Source organism: Lycorma delicatula, chromosome 3 (genome assembly GCF_047948215.1).
Source record: "Lycorma delicatula isolate Av1 chromosome 3, ASM4794821v1, whole genome shotgun sequence".
NCBI classification, from domain to species: Eukaryota; Metazoa; Arthropoda; class Insecta; order Hemiptera; family Fulgoridae; genus Lycorma; species Lycorma delicatula.
Window position 1 is genome coordinate 21,393,434 of NC_134457.1, and position 27,767 is coordinate 21,421,200.

At 28.7% G+C, this 27,767-nt stretch overlaps 1 pseudogene; it reads right to left on the minus strand.

Annotated features, from left to right (window-relative positions):
• LOC142321435 (dynein axonemal heavy chain 1-like) overlaps window positions 1–27,767 on the minus strand; it is a 101,803-nt pseudogene that overhangs the window by 31,306 nt on the left and 42,730 nt on the right.

Genomic DNA, 27,767 nt, shown 5'->3' on the forward strand with positions numbered 1-27,767 from the left:
ACTTATTAGATGATAACAGTTTATTTAATAGTATGGTGACACTGGAATCCTGCAAAACAATGCTTCATTGAACTTTAGAGATGTTTGTTCCCCCAATTTTCTCCATAGTCTTCTGATTTTTGTGAATGTGTTTTGTTCTATGGGTTTACAAAATTATATCAATGGATCATTTAAAATATTAGAACCCTGTGTTTTCAAATGTAGTGGTAAAATATGCCTACCATAAATTGAAATAAGTGACTTATCCCTAAGAAATACTAATTTCTGTGTGATCTACTATTAAGCTAAACAATCAGTTGGATATAATTTGTAGGAAGGACCCTTGTCTATCTTCAGATTCCATTGAACATCTCCTGCTATAAAAACATTTACCTGACATTATTCTGCTTCATTCCTTCTTTGGCTTTCACAAAAAAACTTTTGCCATCAAGAGGATTGTTGCTGAAACATCAATATGCATTTTCTCTTATGCAGTTCTTCAAACAACAGTATATATGCTTATCTCTAGTTGTTTGCACCATTTAATTAATGTCATGTCTTGGCTCCAATTATAAATGAAGCAAACTATCTATGTAAAGAAATAAATTAATTCTAAACCGATTATTAATTGTATGTTTTCTTTTGTATGGAAAGATAATAGTTTTTATAACTAAGCTAAGCGGTTATCAAAATAATACATAACAAAATATCTATTCTAGAAAAGACTTATAAAACTATGGTCAACATATTAAGAAAATGCAGATTAAATATTATTATATTATCTATTTACCTTAATCTCTTCACTTTTTACTTTTGAAGCTTCTAATGTGATAATAAGATCGATATCATCTACTGGTGATCCTGTGGAAGTACTTAATCTATGTAAGATCCTATCTTCAATTTCTTTTAATTCAAATTTCATTTGGGCACTACTGATAACAATTGCTCAGCGTTCTTCTTCTAAATCAGGTCTTTCTTGCATTACAACCAATGATAACAATTGATCTTGTAAACCACTGTTGAGGAAAAAATAAATAAAAATAATACGTTTTTAAGATAATGTAACCAAAAAATCTTTGTTGAATCATTTCTAATTCAATAATTGATCTTGATAGATGTAGGCCATTTTTCCTGAGACAGTAATGATAACTGAATCCCAACAGTCAAACTGGTATGATAACGTAAGTATTCAAATCCAAATAAAAGTAACAATACCATGAGTTAGATCTAACTCTAGTTCTTGATTTCAAGAATCACTAGTTAACCAATGCTTAAACAGGTATTTAATATCAGAGTATTTAATATATATCTGGTTAATTTGTTATGGCAACTAATATGGTAAGAAACACATATTTTGACCATGCTTTCTGACTTTTCTTTGCAGTACAAGATTATTTACCCATGGCTTTATGTCAGTTTTGTAGACCTTGATTAGAATACACCACTAACCTTCAGATCCACTGGTAAAAAAAAAAAAGAAAGAAAGTAAGACCTGATATATATTTCATAGGATTCTTACATCTACACTGTACCTTTTAGTAAGCCACTAATTTTATAACATTGATCAATCATTAATGAATTACGTACAATACAGTTGCTTTCAAAATTAATATTAGATTGTTTTTTAAGCAATTATTTTTAATCCAAATTATAATATTTTCAAAAAATCTGAGAAATTAAAATATACATATACTAAGTTGTTTTACATTTTGTATTCTATTTTTGCTCTTAGACTAATACATTGATTTTAGCAGTATCTAAGAAATAAAAAAAGTAATGTCATCTTCTAGTTAATGAAAATAAAAAACTAACTTGCATAAACCAATTTGGTACATAAAATTTTTATAAATAAAATAGATAAGGAAAAAAATATAATAGTAATATTATTTATAGAATTAATTTGTTCTTTACATAACTTGTTTTTTCCTTCCATGTAAGAATTTTTGCAGAGATCTCTGCTTCATCAGAGTATTTTATGTAGAATAAATTAAATTAACAAACATAATCTAAAATTTAAAAATATGGAGAATGTACCACATCAGTTGCTGATATAAAATGAACTTATTGGAACAGAATAATTCGTCTTATATTTATATATATTTTTTCTATCGTTGTGGCTAATTCCCTTGTTGTGCAGGAATATTATAATAAATTTGAATAACAGAAATTATTTATTTTATATAATTATATACAATGGTCTATATATGTTTTTCTTATATTACATTATGTGATATATTATTTTTTTTTTTCACATAAAAAAGTATTATATAAAATACTTTGCTATATTATATATATTTCACATATAAATGTGTGTGTGTGTGTGTGTGTGTGTGCGTGCACGTGCGTTATAAATTATATTAGTATAGAGCTAGTAAATTTAGCTAATTAATTTAATTAATTAGATATTTGCCTTTTTTTCTGAGAGAAATGTTAATTTACTGTATGCCATTTAATTTACTGATCAGGTTAGTGTATTACTTACTCATTTTAATTTATCTAATCTGTTTAATTTATTGTTATTTTTATATTTAATTGTAATTGGTTATCAATTTACTGATTCTGGCAAACAATCTGGAAATGTCATGTCTATATTGTTAAAGTTTAAGTGTTTTAATTTATATATTTGCATTTGGTAAAGATTGTAATATTCTAGTTTATTTTACATCAGTGATTGAATTGGAAAACATAAATATAATTAATGAAGCGTTTAATTTAATTTCATATAAAACACTTTGATGAAGCATAGATATTTGTAAAAGTATTAAATAAAAATAAGATAAAACTGTAAGTAAAAAAAATAATTTTGTAAATAATTATATTCTGCTGCTAGGATTCATTTTGCTAAACTATTTATTAATAAGTACAATAAAAAATGGAAAATTGTAAGAATGGTGAGAAAGTGCATTGAAATCATTTATTATTTATTATAGTAGCATGATCAGGCACAGATTATGTAAAATAAAGATCACAGTTAAAAACAACACTTTTGTGATGTAACAACCAAGTCACATAAACTGGTATGAAGACTGGGACATCAATGAAACAGTAAGTAAACTAGGATTCACATGACAGATTCAACTGTAAACAGTTCAGACAAATATTGAACTTTCTGTTTGAACAGAATGTACTAGCTCAATTTATGTCAGTGAAATTACTGGACTGGTGTAAAAAAAACATAATTTACATTAAATTATATTTTACAGCTTTCTCTAATTTACAATATTCCAAATGTTTAGTATACAGCCAGTTTTTTAAGTGAACAGAATGCAAGTGTAATGTAAAACTAAATATTACCTATACTGAAACAGACTTAGTTTGTTGTAGGGATATGTTACTTGGTACAGAAGGAAACAACAAACCTCTTCTTCACTTTACCAATATTTCTGACTTGAGATTATTGTTTTTCTTGATCATAACTACACAATTTTCAAAGGACGACTTACATCAAGTGCTAATAGCTGATTATAATTAGTTTCTGATAATAAAAAACAAAATATTTAAGATATATGTTGTAATTATTACTGATTATTGAATAGTTTTTAGTGTAAAGATAATTAAAAAAAGAAATTATTTTATCTCATTTTAATTGGTTTATAACTAGATGATTAAAAAACAAATTTATTTATAACTATAAAGTTTTAAAATTGTAAAAAATCCTTTGTTTTACTTTTAGAATACGTTTTTTACACAAATTCCTAAATTTATGTATCTATTAATCAAATAATCTCTAGTAAATTGAAAACTTACATAAGTACATTTTTTAAAATGATATCCTAAAGAAAAAATATATTTAAAGGATAGTAAGTTTTGTAAGTATAGTTTTCATACAGGTTAAAAAGAGTATTTCAGATGCAACTCGGAACTATACTGTTACAGCAACAGAGTGGGGTAAAACACCATACACACACTCGCCTGAGTATGTCCATACATGCATACATTCTGCAGTTGAAGCCTCCCTCATTCCCTTTCTCATCCTATGTACTCTCACTATATCCCTTCACTAACACCTACATATACTCAGAGGCAAACAAAATGTACTCGTATCAACTTTTTGTGTTTACAAACCTAACTTAAATCTATGAAAAGAAAGTGTATTAAAAAATAATTGTTAAGAGAAATGTACAAAAGCATGACAAGCTATGATGGAGTAGGCCAATAGAGGTTGTTTTGAAAATGTTAAATTAGTTCCATGCAGAGATTTTTTTAAAAGTATTATTCTGAAATGAATGAACAGAGAAATTAATTTAAAAATGACTAATTTAAATTGAATTACCTTGGAACCAAAGTAAAATTAACAAGTAACACTTTGATTGATACTTCAGGTAAGTAATGAGGATTTCTTAGCTTTGTAGTAATATATAAACGAAAATCTGTACTGTATGGAACAACTGAATCTCCAATTTTTATAACCTGTAAAAAAACAAATGTAATGATTAAAGGATAAAAAATTAGTTTATAATATTATTTTTCATAAAAAAAAGAAACGAAAACAGCTCAATAATAAAGTAAACAACATTAACATATTTAGATCATTTATTATCTGAAACTCATGGTATTTAGATTTAAAAAAATTTACTTCAGTTTTATAAGAAAAGAAAGTTGGTTGGTGAAAATACATTCAAAAAAAAATCTTCTTTTTTCCACCTTTAATATGATATTTGATAATGTCTATGATATTTATTAAGTTTATATTAAAAAGCAGCTGACAAAAAAGCTAACAGGAATACAACTTTCCTGGCATTAATTATTTATTCTTATATAATGGAAAAATAACGATACATGAAAATAAACAAAAAAAGTTTTAAGAAATTCATTAAAATTTAAATTATTTTTAAAACTTTGATCGGCTCTCCCACCACCAATATTGATGCCAAAGCATTTTTTGGCTCACTTGTACTACTGTTATGCCTAGGAAGACAAAAAACTTTGATTAAAAAATATGCATAAATAAAAATATAGCTTTCTGATTTTTGGGGAAGGGGAAATTTTGGTGCAAAATTAAAAAAAAAAAATAGTTAAGACAAGCATGCACATGTAATGAGCTTAATATAGAGTGGGATTATGTTTGTAAAATTTTGAGAAAATTGAACCCAAAAAATTATCAACACTTCCCCTAGAGATATTGATACCAAAAGTTTACAAACAAATTGCCTCATATAGTCAAAAAGTCACCGAAATCTGTTTATCCAGTCAAAAGTTATTAGGTTTCAAACACGTATATACATATAAACATTACCTCTCCCTTTTTTTTGGATGAGGGCGGTTTGGAAAGTAACCTATGTTTGGCTATATATAAAAAACCTGCACAGATAAAAACATTTTGTTATTATATACAGCTTTTTAACTGTTTTTCAACAGTCACCATTTAAATTCAACCATTCATCATAGCGTTTCACTAATTTACAAATACATTTTTCATACAGTTCAGCTCAGTACTCAGTTCCTGAGTACTGAGCCAACCTTTCACAGCATTTTGAAGTTCGTCATCATCATCATCAAAGTGCTGAAACACAAGCCATTTGATGCAAGTCTATGGTGAAATTTAAAGAAACTTAGGCCAGCTATCGCAGTATGCTATTATCTGATGTTGTGTTTTTGCATGACAATGCTAGTCTGCACAGTACTCAAAAAACTCAAGAACTTTTGAATCAATTCCAGTGGGATATTTTTGATCATCCCTCTTACAGCCTGGACTTGGAACCAAGTGATTTTTATATTTATGTCTTCACTCACAGTATATTTATTTATTGTTTTTTTGGGGTTTCTGAATCATGATGAAATTTCAAGTAATACAAAAAAAAGCACATGCCTCATTTGACTGATTACCATACTTTCCTGCTTACAGCGTAGCTCTAGACCTATGATGCTAGGAAAGTAAAATAACTTTAATTAGAAGATACCACGAGATTTAACTGAAAGATTTTTTAGTGTTATAGAATTTTTAAGGAACTAGTAGAATAAGGATGGATAATTGCCTGCCTAGACAGTTCTCAATCTATTTACTAGTAGAACAGTACTAATACTGCTTTTTGTGAACATAAATTAGTAATTGATAATAGCACTTATCAAATGGAATATGCATTTAACAGAAGCATCTGCTAATCTAGCAAACAGAGAAAGTACTGGAGAAATTGGAGAAGCAATCTAATAGCAGAAAATGATAACATTTGTTTTCAAAAAATAAATACAATAATAACCATATTTTATCAAAGCTGTAGGTGTTTATAAAATTCAGGGCATTTTCATGGTCATTCATGGAATTCTTGGCAGATGTGCTGTCACAATAACTGCAATCATTTATGAAAAGAAAGATTAAGGATTTGCATATGTGATTTTTGGAGGAGTTGAATCACAAATATAATTTTATTGACCCAACAATTGAGCAAATACAATATTTAAAACATTAAATTAAAATGATGTACAGCAAAAATTAATGCTAAGAAACTGATAGGAACCTACTGACAATTTTTTTGGAAAGTTATTATGTAAGTTTTTATGATTTAAATATGTAAAGAAAGTGCAAAAAAATGTTTGATATAATACTGTAGGTAATATAGGTAAGAGAAAAATAAAAAGATAAGAATTTACTTTGTATTACTTTAGGAAGATAACATAAAATATATATATAAAATTATTTAAATATATCTATTTAGGCACGACAATACATCAATTATCATATGACACTAAATAAAGTTAAGCACAATCAGTGAATATATTCTGCAACTGAAAATTTATATTGTACACTTCTGGAGTGCTCTACCATCTGACGAAGCATTATTTGCAGTTGATTTTGAGAATAGATATCTCAGAAACGGATTATTAAATTTACATAAAAAAATTAAAATAAACAGAATTCTCAAAAGTTATAATTTTTGTTGCCTAAGTGGCATCAGTCAGTATTGAATCATTTGTCTCATACTTCTATGAGTTATTGTTGCAGATATACATGTCTTCATAGAAAACATAAAATATGGAAATGTACAAAAGTATTATTCTGAGATTTGATAAAACTATTTATAGTACAACATAAACAATACTTGAAAATTTCAATCAATCTGGTTACAAATTTAATAAATTATAATCAAGTTAAGGTTTTCTAAAGCAGAGCTCTAAAAGCATCCTGTTCTTTTTTTTCAACATATTTGTAAGTTTTAAAGTTAAAAAACTTCCCAATATAAAAAACATTTTTTAAAGATAATCAACATATATCACACTAAACAAGCTAAATTTTATGTGTATAACTAACCATTTATTAAATATTCATATCCTAAAATTTGACTGTAAATAATATATTTCCAAAAAATAGCAGTAGTAAAATAGTATAAAAGAAATTAAAATTTATGTTACTCACTAATTGATTATTCTGTGTAAATGTTTGTTTTGTCAATATTGGATCAAGAGCTGGATCTAATTCTTCTAAAACATTTTCAATTAATACTTCTTTACCAAATCGTACAGCTGACTCAATAGTTCTCATCAGATCACGATCACTTAGTTTACAAATAGTCAGATTGCTTGACTTACCCTAATATAAAGAGATTAGCAGTAGTAAATGCTCAATTACTTATAGTTTTATGAAAAATAAACCTTCTTCAAATGAGATCTTAAAAAAAAATTAGAATGGCAGAAGGACAATTTATAAAATTATTAAAGTAAACTGTTTCAAACAACAGAAAATTAAACGAAAGAACCTACTGAGTTAAAAATAATTCAAATAAACTTTTTGGTCCAATTCCATTTGAATTTTGGGCCAAATTCAAATGAAATAGTTTTAAAAAAAATAATAAAATTGACTCTGCATTCAGATCAATGACAAAAATATTATGAATCACAAATTAATTTTTCAACATGATTCCTCCTTTGGAGATATGTACAAGTTCACTCTTTTATTATTTATACCATAAATAAAATCCCCTGAAAATGTGTATATTATATGGTACAATAATATGTATATATATGGTACAATATAATAAGTATTTTTTTTTTAATATCCCTACTGTAATAAACACAAACTGATAGCTCTGATTTAAAGCAAGTCCAGGTTTCAAATCATTGATTATTAAAATGTAAAATTTTATCCTAAAAAATTACAATGAAATTTTAAACCGTTGCCAAGAGTCTTGAAATTATCATTTCTTCCACTCAAAAAATAAAAATTTCTGTAAAACAAAATAAAACTGTTTTTAACAAAATGATATTGATATCAAAAATAGTAAGACACTACTTTTCTATTATCAGAATCTGTTATAAATTTAGAATTTTGTTTAAAAAAAATACATGTTATGAAATAGACAATCGGTGTACAATAATAAATAATAAACAAATAGATAATATAAATAGATAAAAAACAATATTTAAGCATTCCATTTAATAATCAAAAAATATAAATATTTGTTACAAAACTCTTACCAGCTCGATTGCACTTATTAAACAATGAAATTGGGCCAGTAAGAGTTCCTGACTTTCTCTATACAGGAACTGAAAGATTTCATCCAGGCAGAAATTCATGCAATTCCAGTGGATCTGCTGAGAAAATTCATGGACGATATCAGACAATGTACAGAGATGTGCTTTATTGCAAATAATTACTTGCATGATGTTATCTTCAAAATGTGAGTGAAAAAAATAAATGCTTGGCCTTGTTCTTTATAATGGTGTACCTAGTTAGTATTTCATCTGCAATTAAAGTGTTCATTTTCAAGTTTTAAATCGTCTAATTGTTTCTGCTCCACTAGTACAATTAAAATTAATAAATTTACCTAAATCGTAATTCTACATGAATATCTTCTTCGTAATGATCAATGGCAGAGATTATATAAGATTGTAATTATTTTCTTTTAAGGTATAGAAAACAAATAAAAATATAAAAGTTGTATTTTATACAAGTTGCACACCTTCATCCACTAATATCTATATTAATTTCTAAAATATTTTTAATATAAAAATACAAAAGATTCTTTTGTGTTTTTAATTTGGTTTCAGTTCACCTTAAAAAAATAATTTCATGTCATTTTCACCATCACAAATTATGGGCAGCAAGCTTTCAAATAAAACAACCAGTAACCCAGTTTTTTTTTATTTAATCATAAAAAATTAATGTTATGCTAGAAAATCCTAAAATTAAGTATTTCATAAACACTAAAAAATATTTTTATAAAATTAAAAATTTCATAAAAAGCATGGAATTTTTTACCATATTTTTAACCCATCTATTCGCTTGACCTTGTGGATCAATAAAAAGTGGCCACCTTCTAGAATTAAAAACAAGAATGGCATTTTCAGTTGATAAATAATCACGCGGTAAACCTTCTAATTGCCACTTACGAATAACAACTGGTTCGCCAAGTGTTGCAACTGGTGAACATTTTTCTGTGTGAGGTACATTCATATCTATTAATATTTTCAACCATTCACTTAGTAAACCTCTACGATATTTATCAGTAAATGGAGTTAAATATGCAACAGCACCTGTTAAAATAAAAGAAAGTGTTTTACTTACCTTTCAAATACGTTTACACATTCCTTAAATTACTAGAATTAAGCTATGTTTTAATTAAATTAAAGTGCCTTGAATCAAGTAATGAGTTGCCTTCAAATAATACCTACAGCAACTATGTATATTATTCTTAAAGATGCAATGATTTGAAATACAACTAGCTTTCTGTACAAAGAATCAAGTAATTCTAAGATTAATAAAAGAGATGGAAGCTTAATAAAAACTAAAGCCTTTAATTTGAAACAAATGATTATTAAAAAATGTTGTACAATTTGCATTTGTAGAAATAAGAAATATAATCATTCTATAATTTAAAAAAAATATATCTTGTAATATCAAAAACAGACTGAATCATATTTTCGTTACATCACTGTTTCAGATAATCTGTAAAAAATTTGTTTTAATATATATATATATGTCATTTAAGATAAATGCTTTGAAATTTTGACACAACATTGTATTTGAGTACGCGTGTGTTTTTATATACCAGCTATTTATATACCTAAGGTATCACACCTGTGACAGGTAAAAACATGCTTTTTTTGAAAAACAGTGCTGTCTGTTGGACGTAAAAGTAACATATGCTATACTAAATATTTTACGATTCCATTTCAGTGTTTTCGATATGTGTGTCTGCTATAGACTAAAAAACTATTGTACCAATTTACGGGTGGGGAAAAAGGGAAAAATCAGAAAAGGGAAAAATAAAAAAAGGTAAAACAGAAGAAGCAGAAAAAGGAAAAAGAAAAAGGCGGAAAGGAAAACAGAAAAAGGAAATGGAAAGAGGAAAGGAGACAAAAGACAGAAAAGACAAAGGGAAAGGGGGAAATATGAAGGTGAAAGAGAAACAATGAAAAGAGACAAAGGGGAAGGAAAGGGAAAGGGGAGGAAAAGGGTAAAATGGAATATGGTAAAAATGAAAATGGAAAAAAGGAGAAAAAGAAAGGAGGAAAGGAAAAAAGAAATGGTGGGAAAGGGAAAAGGGAAAGGTTAAATTTGCTGAAGTTTCATAATGTTCATAAATCATATGACAATATGATTTATCAAACTTTCAATTGTATATATGTATATATATATATATATATATATATTACTCAAATCTAGCAATATTGAAGCATTGCTGGGTTTGCTAGTTTAATATATAACTATAGTTTGGTAAATCAAAATTATTGATTTATAAATGAAAATTATTGAATCACACAATCAAATAATGTAAAATTTCAAATCTTTAGGGTATATTACTCTGATCTTTTACTAAAATATACTTAAAAAAATATAACAATAAAACAGATCTTAAAAAACTGTCTAAAAAAAATATTATGCTTTTTCAATTTTCTTATAAATTTTAACTTTTTGAAGTCAACATTAAATTAAAACTACCAACAATTTGTTAATTTGATACAAACTTTAAAAAGTAATTTTTTAAGAATAATTGAAAAAGTATTATCTTTTTAATGGAATTTATGAGATCAGTTTATTATTTTTTTAACCTATTTTATTTCATTTATCTTTTTACTTTGTACAATGAAGTAAAAATTATTAAAATGAAGGGAAACAGATTAAACCTACCTGAACTGATAAGTATATCACCAACAACATTAACTAAAGCAACTTCAAATGCAGCAATTGTGTTAATCCATCTTTCTCTCTCATCTGATAATCCTCCAATTAATCTAAAGGCACGATTCATACGGTCCTCACATAATTTGGCATTTGCTTCCAACATACGTTTATGGTCCATTGTTTTTTGAAGTGTTTTTTCTAATTCTACCAAACCATCTAAAACCTAAACATAGAACAAAATATTTAACTTTTTTCTTTTTCTTTTATTTATTTTTTATTAATGAATTATTAATTGAATTAATTCATATAAGCTTTGAATATTTTACATGGAAATGGAATCTGTTTATTTTTTTTTGTAACTTTTCCAAAACTTTTCATATTTGTTTTCATAGATAGCTGGGGTATAACATTGTTTTGGTTGTGTTATTTATGTAATCAATTGTTCATCTCTAAAAAAAAATTAAATTCATCTTGGTTTCTTTATGTAAACATGTGATTTTAAATAACCTCACAAATAGACATTACACAACTTATACTTTGAGAGCTTGATGAAAAATTAATGTTTCCAATTTGAGATACCCACTCATTATAGATGAACTCCAGTTCTATCAAATTTGTGACATGTACGTAGTTATATAAGACACATAGCATAAATGAAAACATGTACGTCATGTGTGATAAGCACCATTATCCTAAAATGAAGTTGAATGAATTAATTTATGTACCATGCTCAAACATGCCAGGTTTTTTTTTAAAGGGTAACTTTGATCATTACTGCTTGAAAAACATGAACAATAAAATGCTCCACTGCTTCAAACTATGAAAAAGTAATAAAATCTTGAGTAAAGGCTGCAAAAACATTAATAATAAAACAAGACTTCAAAATAAAACAAAATACACAATTTCCAAATACAAAAAAACAAAAAAGAAGCATATATTTAAATATCTTCATATAATACGAAGAATCATTGTAGATTGAAGACTCTCAGCTTGACACAGAAATGGTGGAGGTATGAAAAAATGACCATGATATTTGTCAAGTATGACAAATTAGATGGCATACTGTTAGTTTCAAACGCTTGGTTTTTGCAATTGAGTAAAGCAAACAAGATATTAAGTGCTTTGTTTTAGAAGGTTTAACATCGACAGATATACAAAAAGTTTTTAAGAATTCCTAAAAATGAGCTGGTGAATTTAAAGTTGTTCATACATCCATTTGAGATTATAAATGCTCAGGAATCCCAAAAACTGCTATCATTAACAATACTACCTAAAAAATTCACAATACCACATTTAACAATCACTGATTGAAAGTATGCGAACCTGCTGACATTGCAAACATCTTGATAGACCATGTCCATTATATTTTCCCTGATGATTTTTTTGAATAAATAGCTTTCCCTTTGATGGGTTCCAAATTTGTTGAAGTAAATCATAAATGCACTTGACTATTCACAGCATGCTATGTGTGCACATGGTCAAAATAAATTATTTTCATGAAAGTAAAACTAATATATATATATATATAATTTGTCTCTTCTTTTAGCTATATTTTTCCAAATGCTTCTTTCTTCATCAATTTGGTGCAATACCTCTTCATTTATCACTTTATCCACCCACCTGATTTTTAACATTCTCCTACAGTACCACATTTCAAAAGCTTCTTTTCAAAATCGTTTCTTCTCAGGTACTCTGATCATCCAAGTTTCACTTCTATGTAAAGCTACGCTCCAAACATATACTTTCAAAAAGCTTTCCTGATGTTTAAATTAATTTTTAAGAAAGACGCTGATTTGCTACTGCTAATGCTGCTTTTTTTGGGCGTACAGCTTGATTAACAAAATAATATTTATAAATTGCATGTACCCACATACATAATGATGTGCATGCTTTTGATACCTGCAAAAATATAAAAAAATATATTAAATAAAGAAGGACTACATATTCATTTTAACAGATTAAGCTTAAAAAGTAATAAAAGAAATTATACAAAGTCTCAGCAAAATTGTTCTATTTTATATTTATTGTTTTATTTATAAAATCAAATTAAAAAAAAAAAAAAAAAAAATATTTAACAGATATCATTGGAACAACAGTGTATGTGTTTACAGTATTCTCTCCACAATCTTACCTAAAAAAAACCTTTTCCATCACTGCTATCTTTATCATGACTTCCTTTACACTATCTGTACATCCTACTCTCAGGCTGTGCCATTAGGTTTTATTTCTACTTGGATTAAATTACTAGTTTTTCTATTTCTTTAATTTTGCATTCTCTAAGTAACCAAACTTTGATTCCCCCCAGTACTGTTCTAAATTCTTCATCTTCTTTTATTGCAGCATTTCTTGCTTTATCATTTTAGTTACCTTACCTACCATTCTTCTTAGATGCTTCACCATAGTGTATGTATTTTACTATCTACTCTTCTTATAGTAACTCCTGATTCTGAACCGTATGATAGAATATTAAGTTCATAATTTGTAAATATTTCTGTTTTACATTTCACTGATACTTCTTTATTCTACATAAAACTACAAACACTTTGATAAGTTTACTGTGTTATCTGTCTCTACTACCAATTTACGTTTCTCAAATGATTTTCCCATCTTCAGATGTTTCACACCTTAACCTACACTTTTAATAATTTCTAGTGTTTTTCCTTGTATTTACGTAATGCCACTTAATTTATTCATTGTTTGTTATTATCAGTATTTGGCTTTTCTCTATGCTCATTTGCATTCTCAACATAGAATGCAAATGCAAGTAAGAATGCTTCTTACAACACCTTGCTTCTTACTGCATCTTACCTAGTAAGAATGCATCTTACTGCTTGATTTATTTAATTACAAATTAGATTTATTTTACTGCTTGGTTTATTGAATTACATCTTCATCCTTAACCATGCATAACTCTATACATGAAGGTAAGTTCATTAGCAGAGTAATGGAACTACAACATATATATAAACATACATCTTCATGAAATACGTATTTCACAGCAATTTACTTACGGAGTTTACAACTTATTCATGATGATGATCAAGCATTTTATATTGTACTGCTTTTAACTGACACTAAAAAAAGTATTCACAAGCAAAGTTAACTACAACACATGTACTAAAGTGTACATTAAGTTACACAAATAATAAAGAGCTTGTTTCTTTCTCATAATCATAAAAATTGTATAACTGTTCCATTTTTTCTTCCATATTTTCCATATGTTCCATAATTTCTTTTAGAAATTTAAGATTATAGAAAAGAATTATAGAAATAAATAAGATAATGGAACAAAAGATAAAGCTTACAGTTATTATTTTAGCTGGCTGAAAATCAGGATTGTTGATGTATGGTTTTAATTTATTAATTAATGTTTCACTCATATTTTCTTTATCGTAATTAACCAATGAATTTAAAAATGCACCTGGATCACTTAACATAATTCTTCCAGGTTCCCAGTAATCTAATATCTTTTCGCCTGGCATGGCCCCAGGAAGCTAGAAAAAAATTGTATTTTGGTAATATAATAAAAAATTAAATAAAGGGATCATAAAATTACATGAGTGTTTATTTTATTCCAAAATAAGATGATAAAACAGAAATTATTGAAACATATTACTCAAAATGTATGTTTGAAAAATAAATAGGATGTAACTTATTGTAGTAAGTTTACTCACTACATTAGTCTAAAATACCTAACTCCCCATACATAGTTATATAGTTCATATGGATAATCAAAAAAATTATTTATCAGCATTTTGAAAGTCCATTTCTCACATCATCTATTCTTCACCATTGTCACTAATTTATTAATCATAATAAGATATAGTAATATATTAATCATAATAGTTAAACCAAAAATACAACTAAATTGACACACACGCGCGTGTGCGCTCACGCATGAGCTCAATCATTCACTAAAAATTAAGACATAATAATTATTATCTTAAATTTAAATTAAAGAAGTTGATGCCAAAATTAAATTAAAAAAATTAACTGATCATTAATTTTCCATCAACCTTAAAAGTCAAAATTTAAAAGAAACATTGAAAGTATTATTTTTTACTTCAAGTAGAGACACTTTTTTTTAAATCTGTTTTTTTTTTTAAATTGATTAAATTTTCCAAATTTTCAGTTGAATAAAAAAAAAATCAGTAAAAAATTCACAAAAAAAAGGTAAAAACCTCCAGCATGACAAAGTAAACCCACCGGGTTGGTCTAGTGGTTAACACGTCTTCCCAAATCAGCTGATTTGGAAGTCGAGAGTTACAGCGTTCAAGTCCTAGTAAAGCCAGTTATTTTTACACGGATTTGAATACTAGATCGTGGATACCGGTATTCTTTGGTGGTTGGGTTTCAATTAACCACACATCTCAGGAATGGTCGAACTGAGAATGTACAAGACTACACTTGATTCACACTCATACATATCATCCTCATTCATCCTCTGAAGAATTATCTAAACGGTAGTTACCGGAGGCTAAACAGGAAAAAGAAAGAAAAAAGCATGACAAAGTAAGAAATATGGCAAGGAATATAAAGAGAGAACCTGTACTATGTTTTATAAATGTATGTACCAATGTTCATTTAAATCAAATAATTCTTTTTCCAAAGTTTTTATTGAACTATTGATTTTAGGCATACATTTATCCATTTAACATCATTATTGGATTTTCAGAAAAATTGAATAAAAAATGTCTTATATTTTACAGTCATTTTTCACATGTTAGTCACAAATTTAGAAAAAAATACTTAATTTTATTTTGTTATTTCATTTATAAAAATCATACAGGGAAAACTTTGGTCAAACTATCAGCTACTTTTTAGAAACTTTAATTTTACCATGAGTAGGTAGGCAAGTGAGTTAATTTCCTTAAGTGTAACATACGTGTAATTACTGTATAACTTATGTATGCAAGTGCTGCGAAGATGTATTTTATTTGTACTGGATCATTATTGATAAAAAATTAGACAGGATGAGAAAAAAGGTAACAGTTTACATTACTACCAGCAAAAATGTATCTTTTCAAAAACAAAATTCGGTGTTTAATTTTATGTAGAAGATTTATCTGAGATCAAAATTAATAATTAAAAATAAAAATAACTAAAGTTCAAGGAAATCCTGCAAAAAAAATTAATTATAAAGAAGGAAAATATATGTATGGCAAATATATATAAAATAAATAGAATATAAGAAGAAATAGTCTATGTTCTGTTAACATTAATGAAACACGAAAAAGAGAGTTAGTTGTTATTAGATAGCAGAATTTTTTCCTTGTTTTTTAATGGGTGAATAACCAGTTAGGTTATATGAATGCAAAAAAAAAAAAAACATAAATAACAAAATACAATATGAAGGTGGAATATTTACAGAATTAACGGAACACTCCCTTACTCTTTTATCACACATTTTGTTGATGGAAGTAAAAATCCATCATTTAAATATATAAACTAACAGAAAATGGTAAAGATTTTAAAAATAAATAAGCAATAATCTTTTAAATATATGTTTATAAGAAATAAATAGTCCGGCAAATAGGATCCTACCAGTAACTACAGAAACCAACAATTTTCTTAGGACCATAACATTTTGAATATATTAATTATTAATGAAGTATATATGCTACTCTTCATAATGGAATAGTACATCTTTGCCTTTCATTCTTTAAATGAAAAAAAACAAAAAAACATTTAAATGGCAATGACTGAACTTCATTGTCATGATTTTCATGTTTTGTAAGAATAACAATTAAATTAGAGATAACTTACCTTATTAGGTTTAATATCTTTAATAATACAAATAACTTCCAAAACTAATACAACACCAGCCGGTGGTTGTTTTAAAGCTTTTACTTCTGTTATATCATTTTTATTTAGCGACTTTAAACTATCTTCAGCAGCACGTAGCATTGGTAATGCTTGTTCTATTTAATCAAATGAACAATCAATCAATCAATTAACTAATTAATTACAAAAAATGTATTTTTTTTTTGCTAATTAATGGAAACAGACCTATTACAAATTTATTAGGGTTCAGTATATAATAACTTTAGAAAAGACGTAAACAGCTTTTCTTTTAGGAAATTACAAAATAAAAAAATATATATAAGAGTTATTGTAATAAAAAAACGAAAGTAGACAAGTTTTGCACAAAAAACATATAGAAAATTGCAAAAAAAAAAAATACTACTCATTTCTATGCACGTTAAATTAAGAATGAATTAACTACAAAATAATTTACTTAATATTTAGAAGTTATGACAAAAATTATATTATTAAATCAAGTGATTACATATTTATTGAGTTCACTATCTTGAAATACAGTTTGTCATTCATTCTTTAAATGTAAGAAATAAGAAATGGGCTAAAATTCATTGGCATATGTATTAAGTGTTCAAATGCCATGAATAATTTAATGGTGAGAAAAATGGGTTTACAGTTCAGTGAAGAATATGAGAATGATAATTCGCAAGGTGCTAAATATAACAGATGAACATCTGCGATCAGGGAATTTAATTAATACAATCAAATCAAAATTTTGTAAGAACACATAATTCACAATTTCATTCTCTATCTCTTCTTTTCCTGAAATTTCAAGCACCATTTTCAATGAAATTGTATACTATTTAAACCATGGTGAGTCGTGATCATGCTTGCATGCCAGAGATACTTTCTGAGAAGTATAAAATTTGATAATGCTTAGACTACTCTGATACAGGAAGGATGGTGATGAGTTCTTAAGCATTCTGTCACAGGAGATGAAAATGAATGTCTCTCAAGACTCCAGAATCAAAACAAGTGTCCATGTAATGGATGCACAATACATTACCAAAACATTGTTATACTTGGCCACATTTGGTTTTTTGGAAATCACGTTTTGGTTGTTTGAAACCAAAATGTCTTTCCACTAAATAAATTGCATAAAGAGGTTACTTGTAGCTAACATCGTAACAAGAATGATACAAAAAGAGCACTGTATTACTCGTTATTTTTATAAATACCTTTGCTCTATAATAAAATGAACAACTTTATTATGATGTAAACTATACAGAAAAATAGTTTAAGATGTGCCAGATAATAGAAATAAAAAAAAAAAAAAAAAAAATACTGATTGTCTGACTTTCTGAATGTTTTGTATATCTTACAAGTGACATTAAAAATTTCATTATCAATTCACTAAATGGACAATAGAAAAGCAGATAGATAGTAACTGAAAAAACATAAAAATTTCTTAGATCTGAGCAATGTACAAAGTGTCACTTATATATTAAAAAAATAAAATCACAGATAACAGCAAACTTTCAGTTACATATAAAATCCATTACAACTTTAACACTTATTTAATACATTTCTTACCCCTATGAGGCATAAATATTATCTTTTTCCATACATCCTAATGCTTAATTATAATCTTTGATAGAATGAAAACCAAGATGATATGAAAACGGTAACTCCAGTTTCATCTAGTTAGAAGGACTAGCAAGATTAATTTATTCAGTAATATATTAAGAAATAATTATAACAAATCAGAATTTTCAAATAGCTTCAATACTTCACTAAATTAAACTATAATAACTTTATAAAAAAAAATAGTAAATAAGGGGATGCCATATTATGTTATCACAACTTAATCACCAATATTTTCCTCCATGTTAATCCTAAATTAAAAATGAATAAAGTGATATACTGCTCTTAAAATAGAAATGCAAGAATAATAATAATGCACTGGATCAAACCCAACTTCCACATTTGTACAATATCATCTACACACATGTCTGGGGCAAGCAATGACACAGAAATTCGATATCTTCACTTATATCGGGCAACAGAACAATGGTTTTACTCAGGAACTCTCCTGTTGACTGTAGGATTGGCGATCCCGAGCTATCTGAGCTGGTTGTGATTGTGCTTCTAACTGTTTGCATCAGGGTCAGGAGGCATGATCATGACTCTTGAACATGATCATGTTGTGCGTTGACGATTGAATACATGACAAAATGAAGGAGTTGTTCCCTCTGCATTGTACATCCTGTCCTTCAATAAACTGAAGCATCTGGAGAAAATAAAAACAAGATTTCACAGATTGGATGTACATCATTTTAGCCCAACCCTACTGCAATGCTTTGGATGTCAATGACCGCAGCAAGAGGTACCAGAAAACAAATCTGCATTTGTGGTGAGTCATTTCATCCTGATGACCAATGCCTATATGTGTCAATTGTCATGGACACCCCTCTGCAAGATCCCACAATTGCCCGACTTACAAGGAAGAAGTAGCTGTTCAGAAAGTGAAGGCAATATAAATGTATAACTACTTGGAAACTAGGAAAATTGTGCTCAATTCGAACACCAAAGATTGCATCATAAGTGCAGGTTGCTGCAGCCCCTGTAGCTCCAAAGGGCATAATATCTGAACTAGCACTGATCCAAGCAAACATAATTGAACATATTATCAATCAAAGAATGAAGAGCCGACCATCAAGAGTAAACAGCCCAAAACCAACACAGAAGAAAGCAGATGTTTCCAAAGAAAAGAACTCCATAAAGTCTAGGCATGGGCCTACGACTAGTAGTAAAGTAAAATGAAGCCAAAACTGAGAGAAAGCCTGAACTAAATACCTCAAAAGTAAAACTTTAGATTGAAAAAATTCCCATTCAGGGAACTGCAAACCAGAGATAATGTTATTAGAAAAAGAGGATTCAGAAAAAATAAAAATGGAGCCTCTGAAGGCACGGAGGCCTCTAAATGAGAAGGTGAGTTGCCCCACAAGTTTTAGTGGGCAGTGCATCAAGTCTTTACTCTGATTACTGCTGACCACACAATTGGAATTTGTATCATCTCATGTTGGCAACAGGAGATCTTCTGTGAAGGATTGGAAGAATCCATCTCTGAGGCCTCTTACACTCTGGAGTTTTACATTGAGGCCTTCAGGAAGGTTGAAAAAAGAAGAAAGAAAAGATGGGCTAAGGGTAAACCTAGGCATTCGATTTTAAGAAGTTAGTTCATATGTGCTTTTGATTTAATGTTTTAATTTATTTTGCAACTTCTTGTGTTTCTTTGAGTTTTAATATCATTCAACAAGTCTATTTCTGAATGATTTGTTATAACAAAACTAGTCTTCTGGCTACCTTGCTAGCATTTTTATCTGGAAAGGAAAGAAATTATTTTCTTTTTTGATGTAGAAATGAGCTAATGCCCACATTAGTTAATGCCTCTAAAACTTAAAACATAATAGTAATAAAAAATTGTACTATCTAATGTAGTACCTAAATCTGCAGCTGCATCATCGGCAATGGCTTGAGTTTCTGCAGCAATTTTAGCAGCATCTGATTCTTGCACTTCAACAACTGCTCGTGTTTCTTCAGCAATAACCTGTTAAGAATAATTTTAAAAAATTTACTTATTTATTAAAAGTATCACATTCTTGTTTCAATTAATATTTAAATATAGTTATTGTATCAAATCCCATATGGTAAGTAATAATTAATACATCAGTCAAATAAGATATCACTCGAGTAATAGCTGTTTTACGATAAATGAATGTATTTTCTTGCTAATCTTTATCGTCTTATTTTTGACTTGTACATAACAAAGATTGTTTTTTGTTTTATTTACTGTTTCTTCCTATATCACCAGTTCATTACATCAGTGTCTTCTACCTGGAAATTAAATATTTTTTAATTGTATGATAATTTTATTTCAAATTAATCCATTTAGGATTGTAATTCATTTTATTTGTATGTTATTTGTTCCATTAGTAAATTTTTTTCTTAAGTTTAATAGGCCACACCTATATGGATTGGATGTGAGTATGCCTCCAGCATATGAATGTGTTTTTACATTCAATAAAAAATTAAGTTATGTATATTGATTGATAACAAAGTGTTCAATGAATAACATTTAAAAAAAAATAATTTATTTTTCAATTAAAGCTTATTTCTAATAAGATCAGTGATTACTTTATTTTTATTTGGTGTTAAATTTGGGGTACTGCAATATTATATTCATCCTAAAACAGTTAAGTAAAAAAATTGATGTACTTCTCTGTATAGACTTAGGCTTTATTCATGTTATTTAAAATTCACTATTAATGAGAAATATTAATTTTCATTTAAATTAGGACTTTTTAACATTTAAAGATCTTCAGCTTCGGTTGAATTCATGCTTGGCTTCTGATGACTCAGCAGCTTCATACAGTTCACACAGCTCCTTTCGGATGCATTTAGCTCCTGACAATTCAGCAGCTCTATTATATACAGTATATATAAGCAAGCTCCTCACTTCATTCAAGCAGTCCTATTCCAGTCTTCGAAGAGACTACTACAAGTCTCTAAGGACTCATCAAGTCTTATTTCAGTCATTACATTTATTAATACAATAAACTTACATAAAGATTTACAAATCATTAATGTTATACGTATAAAGATGTTTACAATTACAATAAAATGATTATAATCATAAACTCAAAGACTTAATTTATTAAAGAAATTAGCACCACTTTTTGACAACCTCTAACAATAAATATAATAATATAAATAGTGATTAAATAATAATAAACAGATAATTCCATTACCCTCCTCTATGAATCATGAGACCTTGCCGTTGGTGAGGGGGCTTGAGTGCTCAGGGATACAGAGTAGCTGGACCGAAGGTGCAACCATATCGGAGAGGTATCTGTTGAGAGCCAGACTAAGGAATGATTCCTGAAAGAGGGCAGCAGCTCTTTCAGTAGTTGTTAGGGGCGTAAGTCACAATGACTTAAACGGCCATATCAACATCACTCAGTCCTCTGAGTACTGCGCAGCTGAAAGCAATGGAAAACTACAGCTGTTTTTTTTTCCAAGAAAATGTGGCTCTGCATTTTCAAAAGCAATAATGGAGGCGCCTTCCTTGGTAAAATATTCCGGAGGTAAAATAGTCCCCCGTTCGGATCTCCGGGTGGGGACTACTAAGGAAGGGGTCACCAGAAAAGTAAAAAATAACATTCTACGAGTCGGAGCGTGGAATGTTAGAAGCTTAAAAAAGGTTGGTAGGCTAGAGAATTTAAAAAGGGAAATGGATAGGGTAAACGTGGATATAGTAGGAATTAGTGAGGTTCGGTGGGAAGAGGAAGGCGACTTTTGGTCGGGTGACTTTAGAGTAATTAACTCAGCGTCAAATAATGGGCAGGCAGGAGTAGGTTTCGTGATGAACAAGAAAATAGGGAGGAGAGTGGAGTATTTCAAGACGCATAGCGATAGAGTCATTGTAATAAGGATAAATTCAAAACCTAAACCGACAACGATTGTTAACGTCTATATGCCTACAAGCGCCCATGATGATGATGAGGTAGAATGTGTATACGAAGAGATTGATGAAGCAATTAAACACGTAAAAGGAGATGAAAATTTAATAATAGTTGGAGATTGGAATGCAAGCATTGGAAAAGGCAAGGAAGGAAATATAGTGGGTGAATACGGGCTGGGCAAAAGGAATGAAAGAGGGGACCGACTTATAGAGTTTTGCACGAAGTATAATTTAGTAATTGCCAACACCGAATTTAAAAATCATAATAGAAGAATATACACTTGGAAAAAGCCAGGCGATACTGCAAGGTATCAGATAGATTATATCATGGTTAAGCAAAGATTTAGAAATCAACTCGTGGACTGCAAAACTTACCCTGGAGGAGACATTGATAGTGACCATAATTTGGTGATAATAAAATGTAGATTGGGGTTTAAAAACCTGAAGAAAAGGTGTCAGATGAATCGGTGGAATTTAGAGAAGCTTGAGGAAGAGGAGGTAAAGAAGATTTTTGAGGAGGACATCACAAGAGGTCTGAGTAAAAAAGATAAGATAGAAAATGTAGAAGAAGAATGGGAGAATGTTAAAAAGGAAATTCTTAAATCAGCAGAAGCAAACTTAGGCGGAATAAAGAGAACTGGTAGAAAACCTTGGGTTTCAGACGATATATTGCAGCTGATGGATGAACGTAGAAAATATAAGAATGCTAGTGATGAAGAAAGTAAAAGGAACTATCGGCAATTAAGAAATGCTATAAACAGGAAGTGCAAACTGGCGAAAGAAGAGTGGATTAAAGAAAAGTGTTCAGAAGTGGAAAGAGAAATGAACATTGGTAAAATAGACGGAGCATACAGGAAAGTTAAGGAAAATTTTGGGGTACATAAATTAAAATCTAATAATGTGTTAAACAAAGATGGTACACCTATATATAATACGAAAGGTAAAGTCGATAGATGGGTGGAATATATTGAAGAGTTATACGGAGGAAATGAATTAGAAAATGGTTTTATAGAGGAAGAAGAGGAAGTTGAGGAGGATGAAATGGGAGAAACAATACTGAGATCTGAATTTAAGAGAGCATTAAAAGATTTAAATGGCAGAAAGGCTCCTGGAATAGACGGAATACCTGTAGAATTACTGCGCAGTGCAGGGGAGGAGGCGATTGATAGATTATACAAACTGGTGTGTAATATTTATGAAAAAGGGGAATTTCCGTCAGACTTCAAAAAAAGTGTTATAGTAATGATACCAAAGAAATCAGGGGCAGATAAATGTGAAGAATACAGAACAATTAGTTTAACTAGTCATGCATCAAAAATCTTAACTAGAATTCTATACAGAAGAATTGAGAGGAGAGTGGAGGAAGTGTTAGGAGAAGACCAATTTGGTTTCAGGAAAAATATAGGGACAAGGGAAGCAATTTTAGGCCTCAGATTAATAGTAGAAGGAAGATTAAAGAAAAACAAACCAACATACTTGGCGTTTATAGACCTAGAAAAGGCATTCGATAACGTAGACTGGAATAAAATGTTCAGCATTTTAAAAAAATTAGGGTTCAAATACAGAGATAGAAGAACAATTGCTAACATGTACAGGAACCAAACAGCAACAGTAGCAATTGAAGAACATAAGAAAGAAGCCATAATAAGAAAGGGAGTCCGACAAGGATGTTCTCTATCTCCGTTACTTTTTAATCTTTACATGGAACTAGCAGTTAATGATGTTAAAGAACAATTTAGATTCGGAGTAACAGTACAAGGTGAAAAGATAAAGATGCTACGATTTGCTGATGATATAGTAATTCTAGCCGAGAATAAAAAGGATTTAGAAGAAACAATGAACGGCATAGATGAAGTCCTACGCAAGAACTATCGCATGAAAATAAACAAGAACAAAACAAAAGTAATGAAATGTAGTAGAAATAACAAAGATGGACCACTGAATGTGAAAATAGGAGGAGAAAAGATTATGGAGGTAGAAGAATTTTGTTATTTGGGAAGTAGAATTACTAAAGATGGACGAAGCAGGAGCGATATAAAATGCCGAATAGCACAAGCTAAACGAGCCTTCAGTAAGAAATATAAGTTGTTTACATCAAAAATTAATTTAAACATCAGGAAAAGATTTTTGAAAGTGTATGTTTGGAGTGTCGCTTTATATGGAAGTGAAACTTGGACAATCGGAGTATCTGAGAAGAAAAGGTTAGAAGCTTTTGAAATGTGGTGCTATAGGAGAATGTTAAAAATCAGATGGGTGGATAAAGTGACAAATGAGGAGGTATTGCGGCAAATAGATGAAGAAACAAGCATTTTGAAAAATATAGTTAAAAGAAGAGACAGACTTATAGGCCACATACTAAGGCATCCTGGAATAGTCGCTTTAATTTTGGAAGGACAGGTAGAAGGGAAAAATTGTGTAGGCAGGCCACGTTTGGAATATGTAAAACAAATTGTTAGGGATGTAGGATGTAGAGGGTATACTGAAATGAAACGACTAGCACTAGATAGGGAATCTTGGAGAGCTGCATCAAACCAGTCAAAGGACTGAAGACAAAAAAAAAAAAAATTCCATTACATTAGAATGTCTCTTTTGTATGTATTCGAGCAATTTCATTCAGTGGTGGAGATAATAACCATAATTTTTTCTTTATCAAATTGTTTTCTATATTTTTAGACTAGTTAATTCATTTTTATTTAATTTTGTGATGACTTCTGAATATAATACAATATATGATTCTTGAGAACTTTATTTCAATAACTGTTTAGGATAGTTAATTTTTATATATAATTAAACCATTACAACATATCTGTTCACAAATTACAATATTAAAGTTCAACAGTAATATTATTTTGTTAAGTAAACAATTTCTTATGGTATATTTTCCCAGCTACACAGCTTCTCTTTGAACAGACTACTGCTTAGGAGGAAAATTAAGAGGAACGCAAGAGTGTGTAAGTATGCAAGTAAAGTAATTAAGTAAATAAATTATTCTACTCTGAGTAAAATTCTGAGATATGGAACTCATGGTGACCAAAATCACCCCACCCTGTTGATTTACTGTAACCAAAATTATATGATAATTGATGCACATTCAGAAGTCATAAAAAATTTCATAAAAATCGCTTAATCCAGTCACTGGTATTAGAAAAACAATAACTGATGGAAAAACAAATTAGTACTACCTATCCCCATCCATGAGTGAAATTGCTTGAATACATTACAAAAGTAACATATTAATGTAATGGAATCATCATTAATACAAAAATGTAACTTTTGAGTCCAGAAACAACAAAAAAGTGAAGTTTTCTTGCTGCCTCCTTCTCACCTTTATGGGTTTTTGAATAATACCAAAAACCATCAAAAAGTACCTTACCTTACCTTAAGTATCTTAAGGGAAAATTATGAAAAAAAAATTACCTAATCTTTGAATAAAATAATTAGATATAGGAAGCATGAAGTTGTTATCTCCCTGCTTCTTAATCAATAAATTAAATGCTATTCGATTTAAATTAAATGGTACCAGTGCCCCACATACAGAAATTACAATAAAAAATTTCATCCAAATTGGTCCATTCAATTTGGAGATATCAAGGAAAAAATAGGCTTAGATACATACATACATTCTTTCAGAAATTTTTCATTGATAAAATGCATTTTTCTTTTTGTTATATGGTGTTATGAAACGTCAAGATCTGCAAAAACCTTGATATACAAAATCTGTTCTGATTAGCGTACAATTTCTTCTGTATTATAGTGTATATAGTTGAGAAATTAAAAGTACTAAATATAATACATTAGATCATATGACTTAATATGATAATACTTTAAAATTATTAACAGTATTTGCTAAATTAATAAAACTTGTTTTTGTTAAGGCCATGTAGAGCTATTAATCAGGTGGTTATTTGTCTACCAACAACTATAATGAAGAACTAAACACAATGAAACATCTGACACAAATTACACCATATTTACATACTACTACATAAAGAATATTAAAAAAAAATCATAAACACACATATATATATATATATATATATTGACAAAGTTGACAAAAACAGCTGAATATGAAAAACATGGAAGTATAAACTTCTTTTACCTCACAATCACATAACACATATAAAGGTACACCCCTTCAAACCCATTATGATGTAGAATACATATCACAACTAACACATTCATAAAAACTCTTCTTATTACCCCAGACAACACAAAATTTCAGCTTTCAGAACTTCTACACAGATTACAGATAAAGCTTTTATAATTTTCATCTAAAAATAAAGTGTAGCATGATCATTATTAAAAATAGTTCAGTGATTTAAAATAATGAATTATGTAAATACATGATAAATTACATTTTAAAAACGTTATATCTGTTCACTTACACGATCAGCTTCTATCATTTTTAACATTTCATCAGCTGTTATTTGTGCTGCTTCTAATTCTGGTTTCATTTCACTCAACTCTTTTTGAAGGATTTTAACAACTTCAGCTGTACTCAATAACTTATCTAAGCCTATAAATAAAAAATTTAATTAATTTTTTTGTCTAAAAAAATAATATTCATTGCTATATAATATCAAAATAGCAATAATTGTTTTATTCCATTTAAAAGAATCTAGTTAGATAAGCATCTAGTTAGATAATCTATTCAAATGAAAGTTGTATCCAAGATTCTATACTTTGATGTTTTTTAAGAAGAGACTTTTTATTAAACATGTTATTTTGTTATTACTTTTCAATAATAATCTTTCACAATGAGTAACCAGGAAAATTAAGAGTGAATGAATTCAGGTTTGTACAGCAACTTCTTTCCTTCTTTTTCCTGTTTAGCCTCCAGGAGTTTAGGCATTACTTCAGAGGATGAATGAGTCTCAGTTCGACCATTCTTAAGATGTGTGGTTAATTGAAACCCAACCACCAAAGAACACTGGTATCCATGATCTAGTATTCAAATCTGTATAAAAGTAATGGCCTTTACTATGACTTGAACGCTGGAACTCTTGACTTCCAAATCAGCTGATTTGGGAAGATGCATTCACCACTAGACCAACTTAACATGAATTGTTGCTTTACAAATACTAACATTATATTTATTCAAAAAAAAAGCTTATAATCTTTTTTTTGATAGAGTAATTGCTAAGGTAATCAGTTAACTGAATGACAAGAATATCAAATCAACTATAAGTCAGTGTTTAATGACCAGCAATGTTATTACTTCAGTAACTTAGAAGTAAACTACTTTATTATATGTAACTTTTCACTACCTGAATTTGTTAGTATCACAAAAAGTATATAGTATTCATAGTTTTGGTTTAAAAGTGATTAATTAATATAAAGTAGAAAATAAATATACATTGGAACTCTGTTGTAGCATCATTGAAGAGAGTGAATAAAATCTGGTGTTATAAACAAGGGATATTATAAAAGATGTAACTATATAAC